Here is an 18,410-nt window from a genome sequence, read left to right as displayed (position 1 = left end):
ACATGATCCTTCATTCAATTATTTGCTTATTTTATTTGATCCTCTTATAGATTATGTATGAACTGTGTTATATTTTTGGAATGACTAAGTAGCTTTGTCTACCTGAGCCAGTGGAGGTTGATTCCCATAGAGCTACTCTGTAGCAGACAAATAGTTATTTGAAATTGTGCATAAATCTTTCACAGTTCCTGTTTCATTTTGGTGGCATCTTCACTGAGCTGATCAATAACAAAGTCTGAAATTTCTCTAGTGCTTCTTTACAATGTTGCAATGTTGTCAAAATCACAAAAGAACATCATTTGTCAATTTGTGTCACTCCCAGCGTAGGGGATTAGAAAATTGAGATCTCTGTCAAAATGATTTCCAGATCATCTCCCAAAGATTACCTCTTCAATTTTTCTTTTAAGTTTACATTTTCCAACATTTTTATCTGAGTGATTGAAAGAGGAGCATATTTTTTCCTTGTCTCCTTGGAGACCTTGAAATTGAGATGCTGTATAGTTTAACTCACAACATAAACAAAATTAATGAAAAAATAGAGCATGTCCCTGCTCAGCTCATGGCTCATAATTCTACTCAGTTCTGTGATAGTCTGACAAATGCAAGATTATGGGGATTTTTTTCCACCTTTTAGGATGCTTTTATTATAATAGAATTATTATTGAGTTCATTTATTGGGGGTAGGTTGATTCAGATATAAGCAGAAATGTAACAATAACCAAGTATTTGAGAAAATGAAAATGTTACCAGAAAAAGTCAGCTTTGTCACTCCTAGATTTCCATTTCCATCTTATGTTTTCCAACCTCACCCAACTTCTTTGTGGGGGAAAAAATCCTCTGGATCTGAAGTTCTGTCTTGCTCCCAGCTGCTTTAGTTCACAGCCCAGTTAAAGTCTCAGCTGAATGGCTGACTTATGTTTTCCATGCGTGAGGCTTAGCATTGAACAGTTTTTCCTCTGTTTAATCAGTGCCCTAAATTGGTCCAAAGTAAAAGTCAAAGGTAACCAAAAAGTCTTCTGAGCAGATCAGATTAAAAAAACCCAGAACTTTATATTATGTGATCAAAGTTTCAGATAAAGTCTTTTGTCTTTTTATTTGGATAAAGTATTTTGTGCCCCTGCCATCATGTGTATTCTCTTCCCTGCTCCCACCCCTTCATTCTGTCCTTTGAGGTGAACTTCTTCCCTGGAGGGTTAATTAATTTGCTGACACTGTGCAAGAGAGGAGACCCTCCATCAGACAAACAGCAGTCTTTCTGGAGCCATGACAGTACTCCAATTTGCTATCATATTCATGGCAAATTACAGGATTGCTTCCATGTAACTGTAAAAAAAACCCACTTATTTTGCTTGAATAGTTATTTACAAGGGGGTTTATTAAATGAATGATAAGTAGTAACATTTTTTTTCCTAGCTGGGATTTATCTTTAAAGTATCCTGTGTGCTTAGCATCCCTATGTTATCATTACTGGTAAGATTTCATTGCTTCCTTTCTCTTGAGATATGCCAGTGTTTTTGTAATGAAACTTGATAGAAAAGCTGACTCATGGCAGCACAGAAGTTGTTCTCTCCTAAACTAATGCTCAGACTTTGGCAACTTTACTCATTTCTTTCCTCTGCCATTTCAAACTTTAATGAGGAAAAAAGATACAGACTCTTGACCAAGAGTTTTTCCTCTCTTGTGATGTCTGGTTTCTAAAATATTGCCAAGATTGAAAGACTGTTAAGAGATAATCTGAGTCAATATTAGCATAATAACCATCTGTAAGGTTGTCAAGGAAGGCCTGGAATTTATGACTTAGTACCGAATATGTTAGAATATTTCTTAACAGGAAAAGAAATAATATGAACAGTAAGCTGCATAGCCTAACACTGATACATATATACATAAATATATATATATTTTTAATAAAATATTTTGTATATATAAAAATATTTTTCTTGACAAGTGGTAGGTACTGTTTCCCTTTAGCAGTATATTCAGACCAATGAACATTTGTTTTCTCACTTATGAAAATGTATCAAGAAATTTTAGACGTATGTAGTCATAACCCAAGGAGAAAGATTGATGGCCATACTGGAAACACTGTAATTTTAACTTTTCATTTTAGAAGTAGAAACACTTGATGTGAGCAATTTTCAAAGTGCTGAGAGGAATGTCATGTCCTAACATTTAGAAGAATTTGTTGATGATCTGTAACTCCCAGTTCTCTCTTGAAAATCCATCTCCTCATGCTGTACAAGTAGAAATACTCACATGAGCATGTATAAGTGAAAAAAGTGATTGATTCCAATCTGTACTTACTACAGTACATTACCTTTATGAAGACAACCAGAATACACTCTTCTGCAATATTCTCAGCTTGCAACATAAATTAGTGTTGTATTTGAATAATCAGAGAGCTGGGAATCAACTTCCATTGCAACCTTTGGCAGATCAGCTCGCCCAGAGCTCTGGCAATGTGTGTGTGACATTGCATGAAACTATTTGAGGAACTTGCTTTTTAAAAATCTGTTATGTTTGGAAGATTCTTGTAAAATGGTTATGGGAAACAATAGCTTTACTTTTGGATTAAAAAGAAATATTTTTGGTTTTTTTATATTACTGCATTAGCTAAGATAACTTCATGTTAGAAATAGAGTAAAAGTAATTTTGTTTCATAAAAATTAATCATTAGTTTTGCTTTTTATTCTTTCAAAACCTATTACACAGATTGAAAAAATAGGTTTGAATCAATGGCTAGATGTGTCTGCTCTAAAATATGTGCAAATCTGCTGAAATTAGTAGATTTACACCAATTAAGTATAATTATATAAATATTCTTGCTGCTTTTAGCAGTCATTTGCTACTTATAAAGCAAATTGTTATTGTAATGGAAAATGTTTGCATCTAGTGTTTATCATTGTTGTACACTTTTGTGATTAACAGGATTTCTAATGTGGCAGTATGGAAGCCTGAGTTCTTAATCTTGCTTTCCTCTAAATTTTCCTAAATTCTTAGTTGACAGAGGGTCTTGATTTGGAAAGGAAAATTATTAAAAATAATCTGCAGACTTTGGTAACGTATTATTGCCTTCAGAACCAAGTAAATCTTCAAGCTGAAGCTTGTGATTTAGAGGTATCTTTTAATATGAGTATGGAAATCATCTAGGATAAAGCAGCATTAAAATATCAGTGTTTTTCTACAGAATACCATGTCACTGTTTACCTAAGCATTTCTAGCATCTGCTTGAAATAGCTGAGATTGTGATGAGAAACTGGAGATGTTGGAGCCAAGCTGAGCAAGGGAAAAACGTGAGAGTGGGGGAAGGTAATGTACTTTGTTTTGGTTTTGGTTGGTTTTTTTTTGTCTCATCATTTTAATTATTTTAACTGGCAATGCATTAAATTACTTTTCTTTATGTTCCTTGTGGTTTGGGCGTGATCATAAGTGGTAAATGATCTTCATGGCTTTTTATCAGTTCATAATCTTGTTTTTGTCTTTTTTTTTTGCCCTACTTTTTTGAGGAGGGGGAGAGAGGCAGTGACTGGGTGGGCAACTGGCAGCTGTCTCAAGTTAAAACCCATCATATGCAAAGAAAATGACAACTGGACATCAAATCAAACATAGATATAACAATAAACAAACAGATCTTTCTACAGAGGGCAATGACATTTGATCTCCCTCAAGCTCAGCAGTGTTAAGACTACCCAAGTTTGTCTTTTTTATTTCTTCATGTTTTATCTTTAAATTGATAAGAATAAATTGTCTTTCAAAGTGCAAAGTCCATTTAAACCACAGGCTATGCTAAGACGATATATTTGGTAATAATTCAGCAGTTTAGCTTTGGCTGTTGTTGCATTTTTCTACATTTTTTGTCCTTTTGGACTAAAATGGAAGATACTGGAAATACTGAGTTTTATCTCTTAGCAGTTATAAGTTTTGAGATATTATTTACCTGTAAATGCATATGGCATAGGAATTCTGAGCCCAGTTCTCTAGGTGTCTGTTCCTTTTTGGTTTTGTATGATTGAACAAATGAAAGTGACCATCTTCAATACATGGTCAAGCAATTAGAATTTAGCAGTAAGAAATACTACTTCAGTACGGTGGTTAAATTGAAATGTTATGTCTCAAATTATACAGTTTAAGGACTTAAGCTGTTTTTGCAAAAGCTTGCTTGATATTAGCTTTCAGGTTTATGAAATGCTGAGACACCAATGTCCTTTTTTTTCACACATTAAAGAGAACAAATGGCTTGCTTGCAATTTTCCTTTAGTTGCCAAATTCTGTAGAATGTCTGTTTGCTTTTGGTTTGGGTTTTTTTTTTGTTTGTTTGGTTTTTTTTGTTCTTGTTTTTGTTTGTTTTGTTTGATTTAGTGCATTTTTTTGTCTTGTTAATTACTTGGTTTAATTCTAGATGTGCCTGAAACATTTTTTTTTTCAGTCTGTATGAGTTTACAGTATTGACTTTCCCCTCAACTCCTTGTGACCCTGGCATGCCAGTGGGCCAGATTCCTAAAGTGGAAATGAATTCAATTTTTCATGCTTTATAAAAGCAGCTGAGTTGTGCACAGTCCACTTAGTATTTTCATATATTTTGTTAGCCAGAGGAAATTTCTTGCTACAAACAGTGTAGTTATCCACATTTGTCTTCCCCTGAACTTGATGTCACTTATTATGGTTTAGGATCCAGCTGGAGTGTTTTGGACAGGGTAAAGATAATATTGGTTATTATCCATCTGCACAGATAGGTCTCTATAAACAAACAGAAGCAATGCTAACAGTGTGGAATTCCTAAAGAAGTTCATGATCTTTCTGGATCAGCTAGCAAAGAATGGTTGCTTAAAACTATCATGAGCAGGCAGTAAGTACATAGAAAAGCAAGCTATATCTTGGGTGCCTGAGACCTCTTTCTCCTTCCTGAAGCTGATTAAATAATGTAAATGCCTGCATACATACATAATAAGCATCTGCGTGGTCGGACTGCCAGAAACAAACACATTTATCTTCATTGCTGGGGACTTGTGTTGTGCAAATGTGTCATCCACGTCTGATACAGCAGTAGCCCTGTGACAGATTTAACAAGATTAGATGACCTCCAAAAAAAGCTTTGCAAAACATTACAGATAATGCTATGCAAATTGACAAGTAGCATAGACAAAAAAGCTTAATAATTACTCCTTCTCCTTTTAAAACATTTTTCTCTTTTGGAGGTCAAGCCAGGTTAATTTATAGAGTCTGAAAGTGTCTGTTACACATGCTGTGGTCGTTTTTCAGAAAATGTAGGGGAGGGGGGAAAAAACCCAAACAGGCTAAATTAGGAAAAGTGATCAGTGTAGGTTATGTTATCAGGTCTTCACTGAGCCTCAAAGGTCAGGGAATTTCAGTTTACAGTTGGACTAGCTCCAGCAGAGCCAACACTCAGAGTTAATGTGACCCTGCTGGGTTAGAAAATGATTTAAAAGAACCAAAAATCCCCAACAAACCATTGAACAGTAATTGCTCCAACAGTGATACACTCCTACATTGAAGGATTTCTGCTGGATAATGTCAGTGACATCTAATTTATGGGTCAGAGTTCCCATAGCACTGTCTCATGATTGCTTTCTGACACAACTTTTCTCACCAGAGAACTTCATCCTGTTAAGATGTTTGTGGATTCATGGCCATTAGGCTGAACTTGGGTCAAATATTAAAACTTTTCAGTAAAGTCTAACCCTTTCCCTTGGTCCTAAAGACAAGGAAGTAATTAATTTTGCCTGTTTTTAGTAGTCCTGCCAGCTTTAAATAATTAATTGTATGTCAGTTTCAATATTTTAATGTGTATTACTTTTAATGACTTTTAGAGAGTCCTTACTATATCAGCTACAGCTTGTGTAGATACAGTGACTTGTTGAGTACCTGGTTGTCTTTCAAGATGACAGTTAAATGTAAATCTAGTGCAGAATATGGAAAACTGAAGTTTGGAGGCTTTTTTTACCACAAAGAGCATTGGGGTGATTGCATTGAGCAGTGGAGGAGAGTAGGAGCTGGACGCTCTTGAGTCTTCCTTTTGCATAAGGACTTAGCTTTTGAATCCCATCTTTTGATAAACACCATCCAACTCTTCTAGAGAAGTAAATTTGAAGCAACTTTACTGGATTTCTATCAAGTGAGTTTCAGCTGGCAGATCCAACCTGTTGACTACAGGGCATGAAATCCTCAGGGCCAGCACAGCTGCAAGAGAAACCCTGCCTGAGGCATGGGAAGTGTGGAGACTGTCAGCTGCTGGCACCTGGCTTTGTTGCTGGCTAAAGTGGGCTGCATTCTGAGATCGCTCAGGAGCTGGAAGCTGTGCTGTGTGGAAAAGGTGTGGCTGAGCTGCTCTTCTGAGCTAGGGTTTAATAGTGTTACTGCACTGTAAGTCTCTCGGGGTCAGCCACGTGCAGTGCTGTCTGCTCTGTAAGCACGTCAGCTCACGACTTTCTAAACCATGACTAAGCACGAAGAGCAGATGGACATGGACATTCCTAAATGTCCAAGACAAAGGACTTTACACCAGCCTCAGGGATGGCCAATAGCCAGCTCAGATGTAAATTTAATAATGGTTTGGGACAAAATTCTGCTCTGATGTTTTGAGAACTTCTTTGGAAGTCTCCTTGGGAAATGAGACACTGATGGCTCCATCATTTGGGCAGTTTTGGGAAGTGCTTGCATGAAACTAGAATGAGAAGTAGAGATATTGATAAGTAAAAAGACATCTATCAGTGCATTGTATGCAGGACTAAGTGCAGATTTGTGAAAGGCAAATGTAATATCACGTAGGTGAATGACTGGTTTTAAATTATTAAAACTTGTTAACCTGAAATTTTAGTGCTCTCAGAAAATATTCTGTTCGTGAAGCCTAGCAAGCTTTGCAACTGCTTGCTTCTTCCCATTCCCTTTTATTCCCTTCATTAGTTATCAATTTATAGGAATGTCAATGAAAAAACTACCCAAGGGAAATCAGTCTGTGAAGTCCATTTGAGCACTTTAGAGTTCAAATACCTTCTCTACTGAGCAAACAAGAAGAGGGGTAATGAAGATTGAAGTCTGTCCTCATTACAGCACAGCACCTGAAAGTGTGTAGCCATAAACAAGACATTGGCTTTGTGGATCTGTGGCTTTTTCTAACATATAAGTGTCAGGTCCCCCAGCATGTCAATTATCATTACTATATACTGTTACTCCTAGATTTGTTTTGATGTAGGATAAATATTATCTTTTTTTTTTTCACATACGTTAACCATAATTTCAAACTCAGAATCCTCCTAAGTCTAAGTTTTGAATAGAAGATTTACTTTTATGACACAATTCAGGTCTAGTTGTTAACTACAGTCTTTCAGAAGTTTGGAATTGATAGTTTATAGCAATATTTTTCTCCAGAATAAAATTAACCCAAATTATCTCTACTATCTGTTATTTGGTCCAGTTGCATGTTCAGAATGGTGTGACTAAGAGACAAGAACTTATTTCATGTGCACACAAGTACATTTTGCACAAGAAATATTTACATTCTGAATTTTCTTGTCAAATTATGTAGGTACTTAAAGTTTCTATATGTTTTAAAAGAAATCTGAAGCTGTTACATAAATTTAAGGACAAAAAAAATCCTGAAGGACCATTAACTAGGGGATGTGAGTTATGGTTTTAATGAACAGTAGTTGAAGGCTGGACAAATATACTAGCAGCCTGTTTATATTCTAATTATCCAGTGTCCTGGGCTTTGTCTGGATCTCATTCCTGGGTTATATGTTAGAATACATTTGAATTCAGGTAAGGACCATTTCATTTTGTACCAAAAAAAAAAAAAAAATCAATTTAAATGACCCATTTCAGAATGATATCATGCATTAGCTAAAATACCAGACATTTGGTTCATGGTTGTCCTTGTATGCTCATGAAATAATAAGGTTCCATTTGTACTTTGAAGGAAAAAAACATGTTTCAGTTGATAACTTTAATGTAAATATTGATAAGTACCTCCTGTGATACAGTCACTGTTTTTAAAAAATAAAACTCCCAAAGTAGTTCATTCTCTGTAGTTCCTCCTGTAGTTCATTCTTTGACTTCACAGCTAACACTGGGATTTCAATTTTTTAAGTGTGCTGCATGTATTTTATCAGACATCAAACTGTTGCTTCTGAATGTTTTTAGGAATGTAGTGTTCAGTAGTAAAAGGTGAACAAAGCTCTTGAGCTTAGTGCCAGCATTTCTAAAGGATAGGGCTGATAAATTAATTAAGAGCAGCATGGAGACATGAAGCATCAACATAAATATTTGACATCACACCACACACCTTCATAGTTACATTTCATTCATTGTAACCAGGAAGCAGATCCTTACAGGATACAGCTTTCCTGGCATTTGTTGGTTTAGAGTTTTGGGGTGTTTTCCCCTGTGAATTTTGAGTTGTGTCACATAAAATTACACAATGAATGCTTTCTACATCTTTATAGACTTTAGGCTCACTGTGATTGACACAAATGTAAGTGCTGGCAATTATTGTCAAAGTTGCTTTGAAAAGGAAGCCCTGCCCAGCAACATTATCCACGTGCTGACAACTGTGCAAGAAAAGAATTTTCTCAGCCTCAAAGTTTGTTATGTTTTTCTAAGTCAGTGGTGTACAAATGCAGTGGGGAAAATAAAACCAGGAAAAAAGCCAAACTTCCCCAGGTTTTTATAATTTGACACACAAACTGATCTATAGTGAAGTTTGAGGCCAGGTGTACAGTTCAGTTGTTAGCATATGTCCAGCTAGACCCTCTGAGTTTATTGTGCACATTAAATAATCATGTTCATGACTTAATTTCAAACAGATGTGTTTGTAGCACAAAGTGTACAGGACTTTGTAGGCACACACAGTCTGTGGTGATTGGGGTGGGGCTGTGTCCAGCCTCATCCCCATGGGTGCAGTTGTGAGCAGCAGGTGAGCAGCACTGACAGCAATGAGCCATGGGGTGCCCAGGGGCACTGACCCATCACCAAAGGGAACAGAGGGCACACAGGGGCATGGCATCAACAGGAGGGTATAAAAGGCTGGGCTGAAGAACAAGAAATGTAGATGCTTGAAGCCTTCTGCAGTTGCCTGGTGTTACTCTGTATGGGTTGAAGCCTTCTGGAGTTACAAGGGGATACTCTGTGTATCGTGATCATCTCAGCTGTGATGTGTGCAGCGGCAGGACTTGGAAAGTATGGCCATAAAAGTCTGAACTACCTGGTTCCAGCACAGCAGTGAAAGGGATTGTACTAGTAAGTGTTAAAAGCAGGCTGTTTTTCGCATAGATTCATTGAAATGTCTTGCAGAGTTTCAAGTCAGAAAAACAGTTTTGTGTTTAATGGCTTCATTAGACATTGTTTCTGACAGTGGAATCATAAATATTTTCCTACTCTCTTTGCAAGGCAGACTCTCTGGTGTCAGGTCCTTACAATTTTGAATAAGGAGCTTGCCTTTATGCTGATGAATGTTTTTAGGAATTATTTCTAACTTGGAATCTGATTAGATTGGTTAATGGAGTTATTAGAATTTTGACAAATGAAACCATGGTAGATACCTGGAACATGATGCTTAGATTGCGATCTGGTTTGCTTTTCCTGTGACTGTTTAGGTGCTCATCTTTGTGTTTCCTTCCATCTTCAGCAGTTGTTTTCCTGTGCAAAACTCAGTCCCTCAGATGTTTGCACTCATCTACTCCACATCTCTCCATGCCTAGAGGGGAAAAAAGTGGCATGGGTCACGTGTTTTCAGCCTGTTAGTTCTAAAGCCATGTGTAGGTTTTAAAAATACAACTTATACTACAGTCCTAGCTGTTTAAAAGATCTCCTTTGTAGTGAACTTTGTCCCTCTTTCTATTTTTTTTTTTGCACAGTCTAGCTTCATTTTCTCTTTTTTTTCTTTCATTTCTTGCTCACATGTCATTCTTATATAGCTGCATTTTCTAACTGGAGTTGTACAGATAAGTCAGTATTTGGCATCTGAGTTTCATCTTTTGACAAGTCCCTCACTTCCCTATGACTGGAAGTTCCATTTTGTGTGAAACTCTCCTCTTTGCCCAAACTTTGCATGCTGCCAGGGAATCAAAGCAAATAGCTTGGCAGCTGATGATTGCATCAGGTGCTGCATCTTGTCCTCAATTTCCTCACAGCAGAGAATGCCTTTTTCTGCACCAGAACTTGAGCTGGCAGTACCCCAACAAAATCCCCAGCAAGCCTTTTCACTATGTGGTAATCTTCCACCAGCTGGGACTGGAGAGCCTGAGGAATTGGGTTATTCACAGGATGATATTTCTAAGAATATGTTTTATACTGACTTCTTATGATACAATTTCTAGCAGTGGTACATTTTAAAATACCTGTGTAATAGCTCTGGGTTCTTGCTGTGCCATCTCAGTGTGTGAGTGAAACTTCAATTCTCCTTCTCAGGGTTAGGTGATGAATCTTTCTGTTTCCTGAGAAAAATTCACATCTCTGTTTCAGTGAGAAACCAAGCACATTGAGTCTAATTCATGGCTTTCTCCCTGAGTACTCCAGGAGCTTATTTTAAATAAAACACCCATAATTGTTAATAATAAGAGCTGGAAAAAATGTCTTATAAGCTGGAAATGATGATTTATTCAAGCAGTCACATGCTGAATTCAAGTGAGTAATGCAGAAAAGACGGGGCAATACCACTCCTCCCTGATCTGGTCTGCTCACCTAACATTGGCAGTCCCTGTATCCCTCTGTAGGTCAGAACAGACTATTATGTTAGTTATAGAGCATACAAATGTAATATAAAAAATGTAATATAAGCAAGAAACCCCAGAAATTTACTTTGTATGGCCAATGGAGCTGTGCCCCAGGTTGAAAATGGACATTTTATTAAAATCTGTTCACAACTTAGATGAGCAGAGATGACATGCAGCATGGTTGTTCTCTAAGGAGATGGAGGTGAAATGCTTTATCTTATTTTCAGTGTTCTTCTAAAGTGAAATCTTAGGTATCCTTAAAATCTGTGTCTAAAAAAGGCATTTTTGGTTTATTGTGGACATGGAAAACAATAGACGCTGTATAGACAATGATATGTTGTGGCAAAATCTGAAAGTTGAAATTGGTTTTGAGAGAAAATTCAGCTTTTTTTTTTTCCCTGCCACCACCGAAAGTCAAATGGCAACTGAAAATATTTTTGTCTTGCTTTTGATATCTTAGTAATAACATGAGGTTTTTAATGTCTCAATAACACAATATAGCCATACTATATCAGTATTCTATCTTGTTTAGTCTGTGCTTAGCTAGTGGGAGTGAAGAAAATAGCGCTGCAGCAATTTATAGGGCAAATACTGCTCTTCCTGTAGCTACAGTAAATCTAGTCCACATAATGTCTATTTTATTTATCCACGGAGAATCTCATAATTCAACACAAAAAAAATGATGCTTCCTTTAGGCGAATTACAAGTTTCCATGACTGATTTGACTGCTTAAATGCCTATTCAAATGAGTGAATTTGATACTTCTAAATCCAATATTATTACTGTTGGATTGCAATTTTTATTGGAAGAAGAATGAAAGCAAAGATTTTCCTGTTAGTAAAAGCAGGGATTCTTGGTTTGTTTGGAGTTTTTTTTCCCCCTTTCAACTGCTGACAGCCTCTTCTACACGACAGCTGACAAACATGCAATGCTGTATTTCTCAGGAATTGTAGGCAGAGCTGTTGGGAGAGATATGTGTATCTCAGTGGAGATTTTGACTGATCATGACTAGCTCAATAGCCTCATTTCTAGGATTGGGTTATTTTGAAGTTGGTTTCAGATAATTAATTCAATGTCAATAGAAACATGTGTAAAAATGAACGCATCTGGGAGGCTTGCAAAAGAAACCCCCAAAACCCTCAAACTTCACCTTTCCTAGTATAAAAGCTAAGGTTGCATGACTGCTCACACTAATCAATTTCTTCATTTTCAGAAGTCTCTGTGTTTATACATTGATAATTTTACTAGATGAAATAGTGACTGGATAACTATAGTGCACACAATGAAGTTTTGGCTTTGCTACTATCTCATTTACCCCATCTAATTATTTATCTTCAGGATGAAAATCCCTTCATATCACACAGGTTATGGTAACAGTGGGGATAGATTGGTCCAATGTTTAGTCTAATCCTAACCTGAAAATTTTGAAGGCTGGACACACCCAATATTAGCTAGCAGAGCTCAGACTTAGAAGGATCTTGCAAGTCAGATTTTGGGGCAGCCTGTGCTGCTACTGAGCATCAGATGCTTCTAAATCCAATTTCAGTTTCACCTAAAGTAACAGCTTTGGTCAATACGCATTTACCCGTCTGTTCAGAGCCGTTTTGGAGGGGCAGGCTTTTGGAGGAATTACTCTGATATTTTTTATTTCCCATTTCTGTCGCTTTCTCTTGTTTCTTCTGCATCTTTCTGTTGTGCTTTTATTCATCTCAAGGAAAAGTCCAAGCTGAAAACCTTACTCAAACATTTCAGCAGGGCTTCAAAAGTGACTTCAGCAATCCCTACCCATCCCAAAACAAATTTTTGTATTTCTGTGCATAGTCTTAATATCCAAAATGATTCTGTGGAGGGGAAAGGATCATTCCTTTGCCAAGAGCTCTTGCCAGGAATTGATGTTTTTTCTCAGTAGATTTTTGCACTTTATGTCTAGTGGGGACAAAGAAATCATGGTAGCATAATTAAGCTTTAAAAATTAACATCAGCAAGATTTAAAATTTGGGCCCAAAGAGGCCTGAAAGTTAGAGAGGAAATGAACCAGGCCATACTTTCTGGTTCAGAAAGGATAAAGTTTGTAGTACTTTACAAATGAGAGTGCATTGTGTTTCTGCATCTAAATGTAGCTTCTATTATAAAGAAAATTCATAATGATTAGACTGTTGTGGGCTGGATTCATTAAAGGGATTAGCTTGTCTTTGGGCATATGTGTTTATCTAGCTCTGAGCGTGATATGTGTATATAAATCTATTCCCACACAGAAGACTTTGTTAGCTTTAGCTTGAGATTGCTTGACAACATAGCCCACCAACACAACCTGTAAGGAGGGAGGAAAAGCAAAGCTGTTCTTTCCTGTATTCCTCGCTCTATGTTGTATTCATTAATTATCTCTAATTACTCTTTCTGTGCCTTATGCAGAGACTCCACATTTCTTTTCATTCCAGATGATACAGAAGCAGTTCAGACATCAACCCAGTTTCCTGAATATATGGTCATGATTTTTTAATGGTGATGGCTGAAGGTGTTATAAATGACATGATATGTTTTCCCATGCTTTATTTTTCATAGTTTGCAAACTTACAGGCTCTGCAGCCTCGCTTACTTTTATGTGAGACAGGACTGCAGATGGAATTTGTCAAAGGAAATCATCTTGAGTCAGTGTTTTCAAAATGTCAGTGTATCATGTTGGTCTTGCCTCGTTCTTAATTTGCCTGTATTTACATCCAACTCTGCTTTTAATATGTTCTGAGAGTACATAATAATTATTTATGATAATGATGACATATGGATGGTGAGACAGCTGAGTTAGTGGGTAGTGCCGCTGCTTTACCAGGATAAGTGCTGTGGGCAGTTTTGGATGTGACAACTAAGGAATCATTCAGTCCAAATACAACTACTCTTTAAGGATTTTTCCTTCCTATTATCTTATTTCTACTTGCTTTGCAGAATGTATCCTCACCTGTGATTGGCATTCTTAGAAGTTTATCTTTGCGAGAAGAACAAGGCTGTAGCCATCAATTGAAGGATTGTTCCCTAGTGGCTTATCAAATAAATAGCCTTTTTTGCTGGAAATGTCACATATATATAAGGGCCAAAGATCATTTGGCATCTCTGCCAGACCCCCTCCATCATGCTATGTTTACTGTCACAAGACATTTAGTTTCATAAGAGAGCAGCTGTGCCAAATATTCCTAACAAAAATTGAGTACCAGTCACAACTGCTTTGACTGAAAAAACATGCTACAGGATCATAAAAAGCTTGCAAATATGCCTCAGAAGTCAGCAAATGTTTCTGTTCCCATTGTGTCAGGACAATGAGTGGGCTTTTCCTCAGTGCCTTTTTGCCAGTGCTCTACTGCATGTTACTCTGTGGATTTGCTAGGAGTTGCATATGGTGGTTTCCTCTGCCACTGGAAATCAGCAAAAGGATTTTGCTATGGCCAGAGACTACTTTCACGAAACACAGGAAGGCTGTGAGGCTGCTACATCTACAACACATGGTTTTGACTAATGAATGGAACAATTTCATTTGAAGATTTTGCATTTTTAGGGAATTACAGAATACGGCAGTGTTGGCATCTTGATTTATCATTGTATATAAACCACGCTGTGGGAATTCATTATATCAATATAATCTAGTCACTGTGTTTATATATATTCTGTGACACACTGAAGTACAAGTTACCTGGGCTGGGATAGGTAGGTGTGTCACTTCTGGGTCCTTTTTCTTACCTTCCTCCTTCTATGCATTCTACATGTCAAGATGGAAGATGAATAATGTGCTCCTTAGTCTGTCCATACATTAGCTCTACCTAATTTCTCTTGCTCTTTCCAGGTCTCAAATTCCTTTCACCCCTTGATTAGTAACCATGGTGCTTGTAACGTACTGCAATTATAGATTGGAATGTACCAGCACAGAGTAATTTATGCAAAAGTAATTACTTAAATGACTCTTCATTATATTGCAATCAAATCCTAGATGCTTTGGTATAGATGTTATATATCCGATCTCAGCATGCTACTTAAAGTCTTTTGAGTCAAATTCTGAAACTATGTAAATCAGTGCAGTTCATCTGTACAGCTTTAGAGCTTTGAAAAGGACTGCACAGAGCAGTACAACTATAAAAGAAAAGAATTTGAACTTCTAAACCAACACAGAAAGATAAATGTGAGTGAGCCTAAAGCACTCTGAGAACAATAGGCTCGACACTCTAACAATGACAGCGATCAAATTCTTTCTTCTTTCATATTCCTTTGAGGTAATTTCCTGTATTTTTACTTTGGCCACTGAGCTAGCCACAAAATGGTGAATGAAGCCTATTTCAATTCAAACTGTACTGCAGTTTTTGTTGTTTGTGGGGAGAAGGGGGGTTTCTGGCTGAGTCAAGGCCTTAGCAATAGGGTACTTCCAGTTTATCTTGTTATCCCATTTAAGCTTTATAGCTAAGTTGCCTTTGACTGTTCTCTTGGAAATTTTAGGCACATCTGACAACAGCTCATTTGGAGAACTGCACTGCAAGGTGTGTAACTGAGGCCTCAGAACGTACTAATGAAATTAGCATGTCTGCATCATGTTGCAGGGTAATGAGGGGCCTTTCTAGAAATATAGAGTCTTTAATTCAGAGTATTATAATTGATTGAACTCTGATTAATGTGGAAACTCACCCTTATCTCCTCTGTAATTCAGGGTGAAATCCAAAACTACCCAGAACTTCTAGAAAGGCACTGAAGGGTTATTATCCACCATGAAGTCTTTGTGCCAGCACTGCTTCTGTATTTTAGGCAATGCAGCAATGTTTGTTGTGGTTTGAGTGAGTACAAGGAAAATCTCCTTTTCCGATTCCAGTTTTCATTATATAGAGAGATTTGCATAGAGCACATTAGTTCAATCAAGTCTTATGGAAAATAATTCCAGGGAAGTCTAAAAAATCTCTCAGCTATTGTACTTAATGTGGTCAGCAGGAACTGCCAGTGAGAATCCATCCATCTTTCTGGTTCAGCTACTTTGTCATTAGGTAAGCAGCATGGCATCTGTGTTTCACAAAGTATTTCTTCCATCAAGACACTGTTTCCCGCTTTGTTTGAAACAATTCAGTGCTAAATGTCTTTATTTCTTTATAATTCCACTTCCTGCCCTCCTTTCTATCTATTAGGAGACAATGGCAATCTGATCTCAATTTCTGCCTGAAGAGATGATGCCACATATGAAATATTTGTACATAGGTCCTTGGCTAAGTTTGTTTGTATTAAAACTTGAACAAAACTCGGGCAGCAAGTTTCATGCTGACCAGAGAGACAGTATAGCTGCATTATTGCTACAGCTAGGATGCTAATCCCAGACTTTGATACATCTTTGCAAAAGTATATATGAAGGTCTATATGAAGAACAGATATTTGCTCTTATTCTGCTATTTTAAAGTAGCTTTAGACTATCTCGTCTGCAGAGATAATTATTGAGGCTTTGCTCCAGTATGGATGCGGAGATCTGAAAGGTAGGTTATCTGAAAGGTAGATTATACTGATTATCATCAATTGTCAAAATCACAGATTTTAAGTCCTCAAGAAGAAAGGAAAGGATCTCCATTATGTACATGCCTTCAGAAAAGTGTTTCCCCTTTTTACAATACAGCGTTCTGATTTCAGGCTCTACAGGTTTTTTTAGATCATGTCCTTCCATTTTTCTCTCATTCTGGGCACACATAGCTCATCTTACATTTTGAAGGACAGTGCATACTTGAGGTGAAGATGTCCATTTCTCCTGCAGATGTTTTTTTTAATGTGTAGAATATGTCTAACTGATAAGTGAAGGTATGATTACCCTATCTGGGACTTCATGGTGGTTTTTAGCCTGCCAAGGGAACAGGACCAGTGAATGAGCCCAGATTTTGGTAGTCTCCAGCCAGGAGTATCTGGCAGATTGGTGGATGCAGTTCAGGCCCTCCCTCTGCCTTTGCTGTTCTCTTTGTGCCAGGTTAATGAAAGCCAATATGGGGTTTTCCTCCTGGTGAAATCCTACCTGCCTGTAGTACATGGATCACTTAGGTTATGACACTCTGAAAGGCATTAAAACTCCCACCCTGGAGCAAGTGTGTGTCCCCCTACAATTGTATTTAGTGAGAAGTGATGATTCAACAAGGGAGAGCACAGTGATACAATTGTTGCTCCCAGCCTTTTCTTCCTAAATACACATTATTGAGGCCAGTGTCCCTTTCATTTTTCTCTTTTAATTTATTACTTATTTTGCTAGAAGAAACAAATTCATTTTGAAACAAACCAAAAAGAATGTGGAAAGATGGTATATTATTTATTTTCAGACCTGAAACTGAATTAGAAAAATGTAAACCATGAAAATTAGCACCTTGACAAGTGTACCTGGAGTCAAACTTGTGGGTGTTGATAAAGCATATGTTCAGTTCTGAGTTCCAGCTGAGCCAGTGGTTGAGGGGAAGGATGGAGACAGACAGCAGTGTAATTCTGTTAAACTTGATATAAAAATATAGCAACTTCACGGTCTTAAGTTTGGATATGGGTCCTGGTTTTTTTTTTGAATGGTCTAACACTTGATTTTTCTGTGATGCTCTAGTCTAATCAATAGGTTAGGTTTCTGTAAATAATTACTTAGATCAGGGAAGGAATTTAACATGCTGTTAATTTGATTCCTTTATGCTTCTTTCCAAATACTCAAGGAGTCTATGGATTGATTTTTTATGAAATTCTGTCACCAATAGTCCTGTTTATGGGCGTGAGGAATATATACAAGTCTGCAATAATAATAATAATCATAGTGATGTATTTAGAACAGGTAAATTTGTGTTGCTGGTAAAATGAACAAGTAGTAAGACTTGTCTTATGAAGAAAACCTGCCCTGAAGATTTATTTGTGAAGTTTGCCATTTTGAGGTTTTGTCTCTGGCTTAGAATTGTTCTGTTTCTGGACTCCTGGATTTTAGTCTTGGCAAGGAACAAACCATTTTTTCCAGCATACATATACAGCAGTATCTTGTACTGAAGCCTTCAGGAGTTTTTTTTTATTTACTTATGGAAAGTGTTTGCTATTAATTTACTTAAGATCACTCTTGACTAACAAAAAGGCAGTGGACATTTCATTTAGTAAAGGCCAAGAATCTGTGTGGAGGATGGATTGATTTGAAAAAAAAAAGACAACATGAGCTCCTCTGTTTTGTGTCAGTGGTTGCTTTCAGAGGTCACCATATTGAATTTGAAAGAGCAACAACTATCAATTCTTTTTGGGAAGTGAAAAGAGGGGGGAGATAATCTTTCATGTTACTATGAGCTGTCATGAGTTAGAAAATTTTGTACTAAGAAATGCACATGTGAGTAATATGATTTGGGTATTTTCAACATTGGTGAGAAAGTTTTTCTGGTTGTCAAGCCAGGATAACATTTTCTATAGTCCAATCATTAAATGATGCAGTTTTAATAATAGATAATCTAAGTTCTCCCAAATTACCATTTCTGTGTTTCTGTATTCCCATTTGCAAACTTGCAAATGTACTACTGGAAATGTTTGCATTTATGTAAGGAACCAATTAAATACTCCCAGAAATTCCACATTAAGTAGCATACATTTGATAAACTTTCAAGTTGTAACGCTTAGGCAAAAATTTACACGCATCCATTGACTTTGTCAGAGAAAGCACCTGAATTACTTTTTTGGGTCTGTTCCCAA

General features: G+C 37.0%; 1 protein-coding gene across 3 annotated transcripts in view; it reads left to right on the top strand.

Annotated features, from left to right (window-relative positions):
* GRID2 (glutamate ionotropic receptor delta type subunit 2) overlaps positions 1-18,410 on the top strand; it is a 679,111-nt gene that overhangs the window by 308,240 nt on the left and 352,461 nt on the right. The gene's annotated exons all lie outside the window — the stretch shown is intronic.

The sequence above is a fragment of the Melospiza melodia genome, chromosome 5 (genome assembly GCF_035770615.1).
Source record: "Melospiza melodia melodia isolate bMelMel2 chromosome 5, bMelMel2.pri, whole genome shotgun sequence".
NCBI lineage: Eukaryota > Metazoa > Chordata > Aves > Passeriformes > Passerellidae > Melospiza > Melospiza melodia.
The sequence above is the reverse complement of the archived record's forward strand: the minus strand, read 5'-3'. Positions and strand labels throughout refer to the sequence as shown.